General features: G+C 36.8%; 1 long non-coding RNA gene across 3 annotated transcripts in view; it reads left to right on the top strand.

Moving 5' to 3' along the window:
- Positions 1-16,487, top strand: part of LOC106015588 (uncharacterized) — a 35,911-nt gene extending 19,424 nt beyond the window's left edge. For 2 of the 3 annotated variants that reach the window (XR_011806998.1, XR_001187711.5), the window contains 2 exons: positions 5,950-6,153; positions 13,121-16,487. This is a non-coding gene — a long non-coding RNA (uncharacterized lncRNA). Of the gene's footprint in view, positions 1-5,949; positions 6,154-11,069; positions 11,116-13,120 lie in introns of all 3 variants that reach the window. The other variant, XR_001187710.5, reaches the window with a different exon arrangement.
- Positions 16,488-16,492: the final 5 nt, after the last annotated feature.

Here is a 16,492-nt window from a genome sequence, read left to right as displayed (position 1 = left end):
CAGCTGTGACAATACTGCTGTCCCCAAAGTCTCCAGAAAAGACTCTCTCACTGTTATACTTCCAGAAAACAAATCTATAAATATGTGGATTGTCATTAGGTCCTGTCAATAACCAAGCTAAGGGGTTGAACTGAACAATTATCTAAGTATGTAAGAAAGCACATGGATTGTAAAATCTAGTCTGTCCGCAGTATGTGCCAATCTATTTAGCATGAATTGAGACAGAGAGACATTACAGAGAGAAAGCTGACACCAGTGGAGTTTCTATTCCCTCTATGACACTGAGCGTGAACCTTGCCTCCAGACCTTTTGTCTTCACACTTTTTTGACATTGTTCCTTTCCCTGTGTTTCTTCTGCCTCTCTGCTTTTCAAACTGTTCCTCGGACACCTGGGCTTTTTTGAGAGATTTCCTAAGCAGTGCAGAACTATGCATTTTTGATCTTAGAGATGGATGAACTGAACACCATATTTAGTTTAAAGAAAAAAAAAAAAAAAAAAAAGTAAAAACTCAGTATATACATAGAGTAGAATTAAATGATATAATTTGTTTCCTGAAAAATAGTTACAATTTGCAAATAACAGGGGGGCTATTTTTTCAAATTAAATTAGGAGGAAAAAAAAAAGAAACCTGAAAAATATGATGAATTCTAGTCAATCCAAAACATATTTACATATTTTTATTTTCTCTTGCCCAAAATGACACAATACACACAGCATTCCATTGGTGGAAGAATAGATTATTGCCATGCATCTGTGAAAAAAAAAAAAAAAAGAAAAAAAAAAAAAGATGAAACAAGGCGTATGATTCACAAAACTGAAGGAAGATCCATACTTGTATTTTTACTTAGAATCAGGGCTGACATTCATGCCTTGGAAGAAGTATGTTTGGTTCCCTTTTTATCATATAAGCAGGAGTTTAATGTGTATTACCCCTGTGCAGTGTATCCTCTTAAAAATGCCTTTGTACTGGAGGACAAGAAGGTAGCAAATATGATATAAGATATCTAAGATTAAGAATCCTGTGGAAGCACAGGTCAATAAACTGATTCTATAGCAGGAAAATGAATGAAAGCTATAACAACCAGAAAAAGTGGTAGAGAAGTAAATTGAAATTACTTAGGGGGGTCCCTAAGCAAAGTTTGTCTGACTTAGGAACTAGTGGGAATTAAATGAATTCAGTAAGTAGCAGCTCCGAACTGATTAGAGTGAAGTAGTTTTTAATATAAATGGAACAGAAGTTGTGGAAAGTTTGCAGATTCAAAAAGTCACCAGCTAAACTCACACAATCAACGAGTGAGACCTGAGATAACATTTTGGATGAAAAAGTTCCTGAGCCACAAGCTGTTGGAGACTGAGTGTTTGGGAAAATACCAAATATGTACTTGCTTTTTCATTTGTTTGTTTTCCTTCACTCTTCCATTAACATCTGTCTGCTATTGTCCATTTTCAGTGATATGTTACTGGCCTGGAGAATGTCTGACAGGAGCCAGTACCTTTGCTCTTAGGGCAGTGCATCAGGAGTTTTCTTACTCTCCCTGGCTGACTCTGCTGCACTTGGTACAGAACACAAAATGTGCAGGAAACTTAACTGAGGATGTAACACCAAGGTTGAGAGCTAGAGAGAGAGAGAGAGAGAGTAATAGAGTTAACTCTATTTGATATTCTCTATTATTTGATTTTCCTCTTCTCTGTATAAGATTATGAGTGGAAGGTTCCTGAGTTGACTTCTCATATGTGTCCGAAGTGTCCATTCACTGTCATAAAAGTACAGTGTTATCTGCTGGCTATTACTGTCTTTATCATGGGTGCAGACCAGGTTAGGCACATTTGGATCCAGAGGAGTGATTAGCTTAGGCATATCACAGGTGAACACTGATGTATTACTTGTGTGGCAACTTCAAATCCAGAAGCTGTAATGCTGAATCCTCAGAGCAACTCAGAACAAAATGAGATGTCTCAGAGCCATACTTCTGTTATGGAGAGTTTTTTTAGCCACAACAAAAAATTGTTTACTGAGTCTAGCTCACATCCAGTATAGCTGACACTGAAGTGGAGATGACAGTGTTATAAGACTGAAGGCCTCTAAAGGCTCATCTTCTGTGTACCCTTACAATGCACAGAGTAAATAATAGAGCAGGGCTGGTGGTGCATCCCAATGCCATGAGCCTCGTTGCAATGCAGTGAGCTGCAGAGCACAGTGTGTGCACAGAACTGCTCTGCTGGAGGCACCTCATTCACAAGCTTTATTGCTCTATCTGGGAACTGGTCAAGCTGGGCTTGGGCTATCTTCACAGCTATCCACTTAATCTTGGCTGTAACATGATCCCCAATGCCTAATTGTTCAAGTTTGTAAATAATTATGAATATCCCACCCATTTTAATTCCAGATTATAGGAAGTTGTTGATTTAGACTTAGAATCATAGAATCACGGAATCATAGAATATCCAGAGTTGGAAGGGACCCATAAGGATCATCAAGTCCAACTCCTGGCACCGCACAGGTCTGCCCACAAGTTTAGACCATGTGACTAAGTGCACGGTCCAATCGTTTTTTAAATTTAGACAGGCTTGGTGCGGTGACTACGTCCCTGGGGAGCCTGTTCCAGTGTGCAACCACCCTCTCGGTGAAGAACCTCTTGCTGACGTCCAGCCTAAACTTCCCCTGCCTCAGCTTAACACCATTCCCGTGGGTCCTATCACTGGTGTTTACAGAGAATAGGTCACCTGCCTCTCCACTCCCCCTCGCGAGGAAGTTGTAGACCGCGATGAGGTCCCCCCTCAGCCTCCTCTTCTCCAGGCTGAAAAGGCCCAGTGCCCTCAGCCACTCCTCATATATCTTCCCCTCTAGGCCCTTCACCATCTTCGTCACCCTCTTCTGGACACTCTCCAACAGTTTAATGTCCTTCTTGTACTGTAAGGTGAGGCCAGACCAGCGCAGAGTAGAGTGGGACAATCACTTCCCTCGACCGACTAGCGATGCTGTGCTTGCTGCATCAAGGATACGGCTGTCCCTCCTGGCTGCCAGGGCACACTGCTGGCTCATAGTCAACTTGCTGTCAACCACAACCCCCAGATCCCTCTCTGCAGGACTGCTCTCCAGAATCTCATCACCCAGTCTATATGTAGCACCAGGGTTGCCACATCACAGGTGCAGGACCCAGCACTTGCCTTTGTTAAACTTCATGTGGTTGGTGATCGCCCAGTTCTCCAATCTGTCCAGATCTCTCTGCAAAGCCTTTCCACCCTCATCAGAGTCCATCAGTCTTCTCATTTTTCCACTCTCATTGTACATCTGTTTGCTAATAATCCAGAAATGTTACAACGCCTCCAAGGCAGTTTTATATATGGAAGAGAGGGAAAAATTCATTTCCAAATAGCTAATTATAAGAACAGTAGAGAAATAATTTTATTTTTATTTTTTTAATAGCAATTCTAATTGATAGATCAGCATAGTTGATCCCAAACTCAGACATGGGCAAAGAGCAGAGTGCCATCAGCACTGCATTTTATGCTACATAAATGCTCACAAAATGGAGGAAGTGGAAGTGATGAATGAAGTGAGAAGTCTTTGCCATGACTTTTAGGTTTTAAAGGCAAAAAAATGAGGATGGATCCTTGGAAAGGAGAATGGCACATCTAAAGGAAGCAATTCATCATCCTGAACATCAGTGACATTTCTGTAGGCAGCTGAAGAGTAAATATGTTTTTGTTTTGTTTTGTTTTGTTTTCATCTTGTGATAGTAGAAGAAAGAAGGAGCCTTATCCTCTCACTTTCAAAAAGGATATTCATAATAAAGTTGGCATAATTTTGTACACAAACTATGAGTGAAGTTGTAGTTAGCATACTTAGTTTCATAGCATTTTCCTGTGTGGACATTTTGGGAGGAAAAAGATTTGTATGTTTTTGTGTGCATTTTTTATGTTTTTCATTTAAGATGCCTGTGATGTGTTAGAAAGCATCATGTGCACAGAGGAACTGCAGCCCTTCCTGTAAATTCAACAAAATGGTATTTGCTGAAAGCAACCCCTGAATGATTTACCTTTCTCACAAAGAGAGGTGAAGAGTAGGAGAAGGGTGGGAAAACAACAGATTTTTTAAATTATATTAACACTCACTACCTGCAAAAGCATTTGTAGAGAGTTACCTAAATCTCTTGTGAGCATTTCAGCATGAGTCCAATACAGAAATACACCAGAAAGGAATGACTAGTTGATTGGGCTACAGGCCAATCTCAGCTACAACTGTATGGTATCATAAAACACCTTGGCCCCTTCCACGAGAAGAAATAATCAAGTCTCCATGATATTGTATTCCAGAGGAATGCATTTTATTTCCAGATAATTCTCATTTTCTGAGTCACTGTTAATTTTCTTTAAGCCTATGTACAGTTCACATCGGTGTTACTAAGGGCAACCCCTTAAGAAAGAACTGAGATGGTCAGAAAGCAATAGGAAAAAAGTGGTAGAAGCAATTACCTCTCCTAAAAGACACCAGGAGTCACTCGGGTGTTTAAAAAATATGATAGGTTAGATTCAACAAGGAGGCTCAGGGAGCCAATCAACACTCTCCCCTTGGTTTCCTCCCCGGTGTGGAGCCAGAAGATCCCTGGACAAGCCTTGCCAGCAGCTTGCACCACTGCTCCATTCAAGCAGTCTCTGTCCTCCTCAAGACTCTGTCCAACTGGGAATGAATATAGTGTTTTGTTACTAAAGTTATTGCTTTAAGACTCACCATCATTGACAAGTCAGTAAAATTCCCTGCCTATGACTTATTCTAACCACACAAGTCTATCAGGAAAAAAAAAAATAAAAAAAAAATAAAAAAGATACTATATAGCTATATAAAGTTGTTCCAACGATTATTTTAATTAAGTAATTAAGAATGGGCACAGTATTATCTTCCATATGTTGTTAGAATACAGAGTAGTAGCCCAATGCTTGCAGAGATTTACATTTGTGTTGGAATAATATTCATGAATTGGGAATTAAAAATCTCACTCAAACGTGCCTTCACACAGTGGGCCAAATAAAGCAAAGTTGTTCAACAAGGGACTTCTGTGTTAGAGACCTTGAAAATAATGACTTAACAGTATGCTAACTTGTTGAAAAGAATCTCATCAGAGGTCTATCCAGCTATGACATGTTATGGATTTACTTTGGACTGAGCCAATGGGCTGAGGTATGCCATCACGATGAAGGAATACAACTTGAAAGATATATATGTCTGTTTTAAGTAGGAATGTTCATTCATTAGCTCACTGCTTCATTCACTAAGCTTTGCACAAGCTGCTACACAAATGAATGATTCAATACAGATGCCTTTAACACAGCACACAGCAGTAAGTAAAGAGCAAGGTACTTGCCATCATGACTTTCCTGGTGAGACAGGGAAGCAATTTCTTCATGGCTATGTTGTGAGGCAGTGGCCTAAAATGGAAGAATACAGACCATATTGGGCAAAGTATTCTTTAATCAAAAATGACCTACACATTAATGTGCTGACAATCCTCTCTCACGTCTTGAATGTTATGAATTTATTTTGGGGGAGCAGGGGATAGAGATGAGTCATTTCAAGGTCCAGACTGAGCAAAACTCTCCAAAACAGCAGCTCCAGGGGCCACTGAAATAATATACAAGCTTTCATGGTGCAAAGTATGCTAAAGTGGGTCATGCAGTTTATTTCCAGATGTTCCCACCCTCGGAGTGTTTTCTAACTGATACAGACTAAATACTTAAAGACTTTCTGTATGAGGCCAAATCTGTTCAGAAATGGTCAAAAACCGTGCTTGTAAAACTGTGGACGTAAAATAATGTGCTAGGATGTAAAATCAGAAGAAAAAAAAAATAAAACCAATCACATTTAGAACTGAATTTTCATTGTTAATAAAATAGTTTGTCAAATCTTGCAGAAGGCACTTACGCTTTTTTTTTTTTTTTTTCCTGGAAAGTTTCCAAGCTCAAGAAGTATTCTAAATAGAGGAGAAAGCTTAACAAATGCCAAACATTGGCAGAAGAAGCTATGAGGAAGCAGAGAAAAGACCAAGTGATGTAAATGATAAAAGCTTTCTGGAAAAGAATGTTGAAGTGGCTGCCTACTTGAAGAAACATTTGATTTTAACACCATCCTTTTTTTCTGAAGTCATAAAATGTCTGTAAGTAAGACTTTTAAGAAGTCATTTTGGTAACCAGTCCTAGAAGGTGTTTTAATAAGAGGGTTTGGAATATAAACTAGGGTAAAATCACCAAAAGAAAGCAGTGTCATGTTTTTTATATATATATTTTTATGACTAAAAAGACATCTGCCTGTTACAGTAAAAAAAAAAAAAAAGGAAAAAAAAAAAGAAAAAAGTGCATTAGATAACATTATATGTGGTTGTGAGCAAATGGAATTGCATTTTAGCTCATATCTATACAAAACATAATTCACATTTGAATCTGTGGGCCTTCCCAAGGACTGCTATATAGCAGTAGAGGACTTATGTTTTGTAAATGAGTGCATGTGCCATTGCAGTTTTTTCATCACAGACCTTAATGCTTTGACTTAGGAAAAACAAACAAACAAACAAGCCCCAAACTCTCAATGCTTTTAGCGTCTTTTGCCATTACAAAATATTGTAGCCGCTAATACTCGCAAACTCCCATTGAACAATGAAGTAGAATGAAGTGCCAAAGGAGGGCCTGATTTAAGAAGGACAGAAGATCATAAACACACATGTGATATATTTGTATACTTTTTTCAGTCAGACCCATCTGCACTCCAGCTCTTTTTAGAATAGCTAAAGAAAAACTCTGCACCTCCTTGGCACATACAACCACTGTACATCAAATGCAGTATTTTTTGCAGTCATCACTGTGTTTGATTTTCATGCTTTAAACTTAATTCAGACTCACCAGTCAAAGTTTCAAAGCAAACTAGACACAACTATACTGAGTAAAAATGACTTGAATTGGACAAAATAAGGAAGTCAGAGGCAGACTCAGTAGCAGAAACATGATATTTTGTAGGCTATGCATTAAAAACAGTCCTCCTTTCTTTGGTCATTTAAAATCATTTTCCTTTCCAATGTATTTTTATTGTGATAGTGGCATTTGGAGTACATATTTGCAGTCTTTTTTACTCCAGTGTACCTTGGTTACTTTTTCCTTGGTGATATTATAGCCCAAAGCTACCTTTTCATCCTGCTGTATAAATTAGGGAACAGGACCTGATGATTTCTGCATCAGCCATAATATCTGTTCTAGACTGGCTGTCTTTCTGACAAATATGTCACAGCTCAATTTAAGAATTGCAGCAGATGGAAAATCCATCACATCGGTATATCAGAACTTATTCAAAAAATTAATTACTATCACTTGATATTTCAAGCTGTTTCAAGCTCAGAATTGTCAAACTTAAATTTCTGGTAGTTCCATCTTTATTATTAATTAGCTAGTGATCAAGTAACAAGAATAATTGATAATTAGCAAATAATTTTAAATATTTTATTAAACTAAAGGGAACTGGTCAAGAACATCTTTCCATGAAAGTTCTTACAGATGGTGATAAAGTCTATAAAGTTTTTTTCCAACCTTGAGTAAATGCATTGAATTTCTTAGGTGGCTTATATAAGGCACATTTCCCAGACCTCATTTTTTTTTCTTGCAGCTTTCTTCTGAGCCCATTCCAGTTTGTCAATGTCCTTCTTAAAGTATAACTGTCAGAACTGGACAGTGTATTCCAGGAATGCTCTCTCTACATACACAGAAGGAATATCACCTTTTCCATCTGTATTCCCTTGCTCAGACATGAAAATACCGCATCTGACATTTTAATCATAGTATCATTCTGGTAGCTCAGTTTCAAATTATTAAGTCTTTTCTAGAGTACCTGCTCTAAAGGATTCAGTATTACATAAATTCTTTGTCTTTTGGCCTCAGGTTTAACCATATGCAAATATATCTTGTGTTAATGATATTTAATGAGCACTCCATGAGCACACCTAATGAGCACTCCAGATTAGCTCATTCCCCTTTTGTCACCATTAATTTTTTGTCAAATGATTACATCACCCATAAGTTTTGCTATTAACATTTTCACATTTTCCAGACTTTGCTGAAGATACTGCATAGTATTGGACAAATAATAGATCCTTACAGGACTATACTAGAAATATTTCCTTGCTTGACTATTCCACACCTATACTTATTTCTTTAGTCCCTACATTTTAGTCAGTCTTTTAACTTTTTAACTTTTTGAATACAATTTTAATTGCAAATATCAGCATTAATCAAGTCTTTTGCTATTTTTCCAGCATTCTGTACATTTATTAAAAAAAAATAATAATAAGTACACTGAAATAAACTACCTTAGGTTGCATCAATGCTATTACCTGATCATTCCAATATAAACAAAAGACAATAATATTTGTTCAGTATTGCTTCTAGCTACTGATAAGAGGGAAAATACTTACCACTGGCTTCAAGATAGAAATAGATCTTCTTGTCTTATTCTAGAAAAAAAGATGTGTATGACTACAAATGTCTTTTGCACATCATGATCCATGTTTTTACTATCCTTGCTGAATGCTGGATTTGCACCATTACTGGGATATCACTTTTTCCTTATATACTTAATGTATTGTTTCTTATTTTCCTCAATCCTCTACAGAGTTTTTCAAAGATACTTTCAGCTTCCTGTATCAATTGTTCATATTTCCCTAGAGTCCATTTTAAACTCACTGCTATTACTCTTGCTTTTACATTTGCGATTTTCTACCATTGCCTTCATTTTTCTTCTCAATCAATAGCATATTTTTAGGCTGGAGATATCTTTTAAGTACTGCAAAGTAGAGTGTCTTTTGACACTGAATTTATCAAATCTGAATTGTATTTCATATTTTCCTGTTTAAATGTTTCCTGCCACATAGTTTTGCTCACAGTTTTTCTCAATCCTGGGAGACCATTTTCATAAAAGGTCCAATATATACATTGCAAGTAAAGTGTTGCCAAGGCAGATATTGGCAAACTACATAGATTTTTCTGATGGGAAAAAAATAACATTTTCCCTCTTCCTTTTCCCAAAACACACATCAAAATAAGGATAACTATGCATATAACCTGCATTTGTCTTTTAATTTGTTTGGTTTGGTTTTACTCACCAAATCATATTAGTAATATTTTGTTTTCTAAGCATTTAGCAGTTTAATTCATCATCTTGAACTGGTATAAAGATAGATAGATAGCAATTGAGAAGTTAATCCTCAGTGAAAAATCATTTAGCTTGTTCTGACTGATCTTCATCCACCATGATATGGAAAAGATCATGTGCCTTTGTGCCTCAATTTCCCATCAGCTAAATGGAAATAGCTGTTTTCTGATGTGGAAAGATATTATGAGTTTATGCCCAAAATTATGAGATTACCAGGAAAATATACTGAGGAAAGTATTTAAGTATCTCTGATTAAAAATAATAAAAATAATAATTACCAAACTGATCTGTATCCATCACAAGGCAGAAACAGCCTAAAACTGGCTCTAGTGGTCGTTTCATTACTTGCATTTTGGAAAGTACAATTTGGAAAGGGGAACACAGAAATGTTTCTATTCAACCTTTGAAGTTCTAACCTTCTTAATTTCAAAATTAATATTTCATGCACATGTATAAAGCCAATAGTACAAGAAATATATATTTTTTTTATTTCTTTTCCTTATGTACAGAGAGTTGGAAACATTATGAAAAACTGTATTAATATATATTACTGACTTTTTAAGGATTGTATTAGTAACACTGTAATTCACTTATGAATCTGTGTATTCTTTGACTTTTCAGAGAGTGTCACAAAAAGCATGTTTAGACCCTACTGTCTGGATCTTAAATTTGACTGAGTTGTGTTAAAAGTTTATATAGCTAGACATGTGACAAACTTAATTAACAGGCTGAAGACCATTATTCTTTCCAAAATCAAGAGTAAACTGGCATTAGTTTCTCTTTTTTTCCAATTAATGGTCTAGAAATAATTTATGTGCTTTGAAAAAAAAAAAGAGAGAGAGAGAGAGAAAAAAAAAAGAAATATAAAAGAAAAAAAAAAAAAAAAAGAGAGAAAAAAAAGACCTAATCACCTGGGGCCAAAACCACACTGTCTCTTAGAGATTCACCAGTGGAACAGGTGAGAAAATAGAGATATAATCTTCACAGAATCACAGAAAAATGTTGAATGTGAATGTGAAATACTGTCTGACATTAATCTTCAAATTCTCAATTTATGTTAGCATATCTGACATGCAAATTTATCTTTGCACATTTAATTAAAGTGTACATGAGAAGAGCATAACTGTTTTACCTAGGCCACCAAAGATGCTTATGGTCCCATAGCTTCAGAAGTAACTTACTCAGATTTAGCTCTTATGTCAAGATCTCTCTCTCTCTCTCAATCTCTCTCTTTCCTTTAGAAATTGAGAACGTATCTGATACACAATCATTTTAGTTTTGACAGGACCAATTTTGCCTTAGATGAGGGTATGTGACATCTACATCTAAAGTACACAAGGTTCAAACTCCAAATCATCTTAAACCTTAACATTGATCCAGAATTTGAATGCTGAAATGCTGGCATTTCAGTCCTGGCTTGAGGTTCCATGCAATAAAAAATTTGGAACTTCAGAGTTCACAGGTGTTTTTGCATGTGTGTACACCTAACCAATTTTCACAGTGTTAAAATGAGCTTATATAATCAGGAACTTGGTTAAAAATATCTACATCTACGAATTTGCCTGTTTGGCTGAAAATACCCTATTAATTTTAGTTCACTAAAACATAACCCAGCTGTAACTTGACCCATTTTGAGTAGCTATACTTAAACCGGTGTTATGTTTTCAGTACTAAAGACTGATAACTTGATAGCTCCCCAGGGTTTGTTGGTTACAGTTTAAGTACAGAGCTGACATTACATGCTATTTTTCTGAAAATCCCCGCAGTAATACTACGGATGAGGTACTGATATACTGAGATATATTCAATGATTAAGTTGGAGTGTGGATATCTTCAAACACACAGCATCATTCACTATCCTACACTTTCATTCATTTTTAGGTTCCTTTAATCCTATGAAAATGGAACTATAAAGCAAAAGTTAACAGTAAGTTATTCTGTAAATACTTCTAACTATTTCAATATGAATAAAGGTCATATAATTTGGTGCTTTGGGATTACATAATAATTTTTCATCTGCATTTCTCAACATGTTTAGCATGCATAACCCATTCACTCCTGCTTCTCAATTGGGAAGCTGATGTAAAATTAGATCAAATGAGATATCCTATATTGTTCAACAAGACAAAGGGAGCCAAGAACCTCATTTCTTTTTCTGAACAGATTTCAATAGAACAAGGTAACATTCTATTAACTTAGCCTATCAATGGATGCAAGGAATGATGCTGCCTGATAATGACATTTAGTCCAAATGCAGAAGAAAAAAAATATTGCCATAAGTATCAAATCTATGAATCTGAATGATTTAAGGCTTTCATGCAGATTAATGGAGGGGTTTATTCTTTTTCCCAGAATTTATGTGTTTGTTTTCTCATAATAAAGGAAGTTTCTAGCTTCTGGTTGTGAAGATAGCCTTGACAATGTAAACCAACATACTTTCATCTTGTTGAGTCCTCATCCTTACCAGCTAAAACAATAGCATCAAGCAAAGTTAACTTCCCCCATTCATCTTACCGGAGTGTCAGCCTTGAAGCATAAACATGCACATTTAAGTACCAATACTGTTAACCAATTCACTGCTTATAATCAGATGAGAAATAACTAGTCAGCACAATTAGATATTGGTTGGATGTTTGCAATGCTCTTGCCATGCCATCACTTGGAAATGTTGAATACGTTAATATATTCAACATGAATATATTGAAATGTTAATATAAACAGCTTCCTCTGCCATGACGGGGATGTCACTGTACATACATGTTTAACTACCTTGAGAGAAGTATTCAAAATTGGCCTGAAAGTACCATGGGTATTCATTTATCCTTTAGCGACTGAAACAGCCAAGCAGAAATTACAAAAAACACACAAACACAGTATTTCAAGGATGACAGAGGAGACATTGGGACCACAAGAAACCAGAATTCTCTTCTAAAATATTCCAGAAAAAAATAAATGGTGCCCAGTTATTATACATCAGATTTTCTCTTGAGAAAGCAAAGCACTTTGCTTATTGCTTTATTAATGTGACCATTTTACAGTTGAAGAAACTGAGACATTAGGCTGAAAAGATCATTCAGCAAGAGAGCAACAGCACAGACAGGGAAGGATGCAAACTCCCAAGACAGCTCATACTTTACTAAATCACTCTACCTCTGCTCAGGTGTAGTCTTGAGTACTCATTGCAAATTCTGTTGTCATCTACTAGGAAAGAGGCTAAACTATTCTCTGTCCCCCTTACCTTGAATCTCTGAATTATAACATGAAAACACAGCATAAAAAACAAAGGCCAAATCCGACCTTGATACCAGAATGCAAGCAATGCTGCTATCCATGCTGCCAGCCTGCCAGAGAACAAGGCTGGAGGAGGAAACCTGCTACAAAAACACTTCATAATGTCCCTGAACAATGGAAATGAACCTTTACAGGAACCAAAAGTGTAACCCCAATTCCTCTCTCTGTATTGCTCATTGTATGTAGGTTTTGACCAAGAACAAATTATTTTAATTAATACATATTGCATGTGCCTGATTCCTGGAAGTCTGTCTGTGTTTCCCACTAGGAATTTTCCCTTTCTTCTCTCACCTGCACTCACTATTTCTGGGGTATTTTTCAGAAAGAAAATGTATTTTTAACGTAGTTCTGAGAAAACACCTATACTATTTTTTTATTGAGCAATACTTGATATACATTCATTCAACAGCCATCATGATAGCATTTAATTAAAGTCCATCTGCCTTTACTTGATGGGAAGCTTTAAAAACAGATTTCAAAAACTATATTTACTTTTCATGTAATTATTCAACTATTGCACAAGGAAGTTTGCTATCTTGTTTTTATTTAGAAGATGCTTTTCACTTTCAACACAATTAACAAAGATTCAGCTAAGTATTACACAAATTGCATGATTATTTTGTTACTGCATTTCTATTTAGGTATGCAGAGCAGCATGCAGAAGCTACAGTTTGCACAAAGAGCACGAATGAATGCAGGAGAAGAAGATAACAGACTGGCAGTGATCCCAAGCTCCTCACACACTGATGTTCAGGACAGCACATGTGGGTGCCACATGAGCAGGTGAAACTGTGATCCTACATGTGTGGAAGGGAGGATAGTAATTAAACAATCAGATGTGCTAAGTGTATCATGCTGGGACATCGCTACATTTCAGATGGGTTGCGAGGTTTGAAACCTAAGGGGATAACTCAGGAAGCAGCCAAGTTAAAACTGTAACTGTAATTTTTTCCACAAAGTCTCTGGAGTGCCACAGCACCAGTCCTGTCCTGATACACTCCCCAGTGGCGTTTCAGATGTTTCACAGCCTAAGGCAACCATTAGTCATCCTTCAGCCTTTAAGACAGTAAGATTTTTTGTGCTGGATAATCTACTGAATGGCTTTACAGGCTGTGGCCCTTCCCCAAGAGATTCCCTGCCACCGCCTGTTCCTGGGGTTGGTGACATGGCCCTTGCAACAAGGTGAGCCTGGTAGGCCAGGGCCTGGGCACAGGCCCAGGCCAAGCAGGCTTCGCACTCTGCCCTCTGCTGACTGCATGCCAAGCCGGCCCTGTGGTGCTGCAACTCCCAACGGCATTGGCTGTAGGGGATAGGGGCAATAGAAGGGCACAAGGCAAGGAGTTATTTCCTTCTGATTTTAATTGTGGCTACTGAACTCCAAACTGTAATGAACAGAGGTGTAATAAATCACAAGGAGTTAAAAGTTGCCCTGGCTTTACAAGCAGTTGAAAGGTTTTTTCCACTCCAATATGGCCTTCTACATCCTGATTTGTCCTTCTATTTTGACTGATAATATTTACCTAGAAGGTTTTTTTAAATGTCATGCAATTACATTAAAAAACAATCATTAGTGGTATTTCTTTTGAGGTAGAAGCTATACTATCAGGAGAACATAGGTTTAGACTTTGCACTGCAACTGAACTATTAACCTGAACTTCATGGACATGCTACACCAAATAGCTATACATTTGTTCAGCTGGTTCTGGCCTTTTTTAAAGCAAAACCCAGGGAAATTTCTCAAGAAGCGATACAGAAGAGGGTCACAGAGGGCACCTGTCCCTCTGCTCCCAGCCCTGACCTGAGGAGCACCATGGGGCCCCATTGTTTCTCCTGTCCAACATGACATGCTTGCAGGGTATTTAGCACTACTGCCCTGATCTCTTACATTGCCTCTGAGAAGTGCAGTCTCACAAGCAATAAATGCCCATTAGTGAATATTTCACTCCACTGTCTCCTGCTGAATACAAAGCAGCTTTTAGCTTTGTCTCTCATGATAGAAACCCTGTGTAGCAGGAGCCCAAGCTATTTCACAGACCACCTGCCTTTTCTAAACCATGTGATGCCTACCAGGAATTGTGATGTGTGTTGTATGTTATTAATAAAGTTAACATTTTTATTAAATACTGCTCTCTTCTGGGATTCTCACCCAACCTTAAGCATAATAATCAAGAAAAGAATACTTTCTGTCACATTATTAAATGTTCAGTTGTTACGGTATAGAAAACTTTGGTAGCATAATGCCACACTGGCATCTTTCCAGTGCGGGAAATTTTTTTCCACAGATTTTTTTTTTTTTTTCAAGTCAATTTATTGCAAAACAGTTGCTTTCTGTAATATCACAGATTTATCCAGAGTTTACAATGCAATCATTGCTCCTTGCTATTGGAAATGATTTATTTAGCCAGTTTTGGCCTTCATTCCAAAAGGCTGAATGCCAAATCATTACAGTGTATCTGGTGTTCTGTTGTCAGAAAATATGATCTAGCATTAAGATACTACTCAGAGACTCTAAAAGCCAGAGAAAATAATTGTGGTAAATCAAAACCTCATAAATACTTTATATAGTTGTTTTTAATGTCTGTCCTTATGTGTGACAAAAAAGTACCAGTTTACATGCAATGAGAATACATGCGTTTGGAGGCTTCATTTCCTATATTGTCTAAGTTTTTAAACAGTTTTAAAGTCTATCCCATATAAGCGCAAAAGTCAGGCAGTTGTTGTCACATTATATTTTCTGGTACGACCACATTTTAATAAGCCAGAAGTCAGCAAAGTGCTTTTCTAGACTTAACACTAAACAACATTTTTATTTTTTCTTTTTCTTTTTCTTTTTCTTTTTCTTTTTCTTTTTCTTTTTCTTTTTCTTTTTCTTTTTCTTTTTCTTTTTCTTTTTCTTTTTCTTTTTCTTTTTCTTTTTCTTTTTCTTTTTCTTTTTCTTTTTTTCTTTTTCTTTTTCTTTTTCTTTTTCTTTTTCTTTTTCTTTTTCTTTTTCTTTTTCTTTTTCTTTTCCTTTTCCTTTTCCTTTTCCTTTTTCTTAAGAAGTTACCGAGAGGGTAAGAACCATATATATAGCTCTGAAGCTGAGGCCACAGCAGTGAAATCACATACACACAGGCAATGTTCAATGGAGTTAAAGAAAAGCACATGCCAAAGACTTAAGAGCAGCTGGCCCCAAATTTTGGCCTCAACACATCATGTGAAATTGAACACATGCGTGGACTAGGTTTGACTCCCTTCAGATGCCTCTGGAACACAATAATATCTCACTGGGTAAGAAATCTGGTCTGTCTTCTGAACTACCTATGCCAATAATTTATTATTTCTTCACCAAAAAAAAAAAAAAAAAAAACAGAAAAAAAAAATCATGTATAGTACATTAGTGTGACAGATAACAGTGATTGCCAGAAGCTTTGAGATGGCAGTATATCTGGGATGGATATTAAATTGAGTCTGTCTAGAGGTATGGGAAGCATGGGGAAGCAACAGGCAGAATAATACACTCAAGCAAAGATCATGTCCAGATCTTGCTCTGTAAATATTCCACATACTTATTTTTGGAGCACCAGAAATCTATCATTTACCTTTTAAGGTTATAAAATTACATTACCCACAAGAGAAGTGAGGGCCAGGGAATCTGCTGCCTCGCATCATATTGCATACAAATTCAGAAGCAACTAAGCAATGCAATATGAAGAGGTGCTCTCTGCAGAAAGGAAACCACAGAGTCCAGTAGGGAACATTGGGTCGAGAAAAGGGGCTGAGCTGGAGGTAGCACGTCGCCTGATCTGACTCAGTAGACACTGAACAGTTTAAACCATGGCCATATTCCAAAGAAGTTCAGAACTTATTTAATCACACTCATGCATCACTGGTAGAAGAAACTGAAGGCAGCAAAAACTCATCAAGCACTGATATTCGTGATAAGCTATAGAAGCAATAGCAATTTCACCCAGCTGATTTATTTATTTATTTATTTATTTATTTATTTTCCTTGTTGGGGAAGGAAAGACTGA

Source organism: Anas platyrhynchos, chromosome 2, assembly GCF_047663525.1.
Source record: "Anas platyrhynchos isolate ZD024472 breed Pekin duck chromosome 2, IASCAAS_PekinDuck_T2T, whole genome shotgun sequence".
In the NCBI taxonomy this organism is placed as follows: domain Eukaryota; kingdom Metazoa; phylum Chordata; class Aves; order Anseriformes; family Anatidae; genus Anas; species Anas platyrhynchos.
This window is presented reverse-complemented; position numbering and strand designations above follow the sequence as displayed.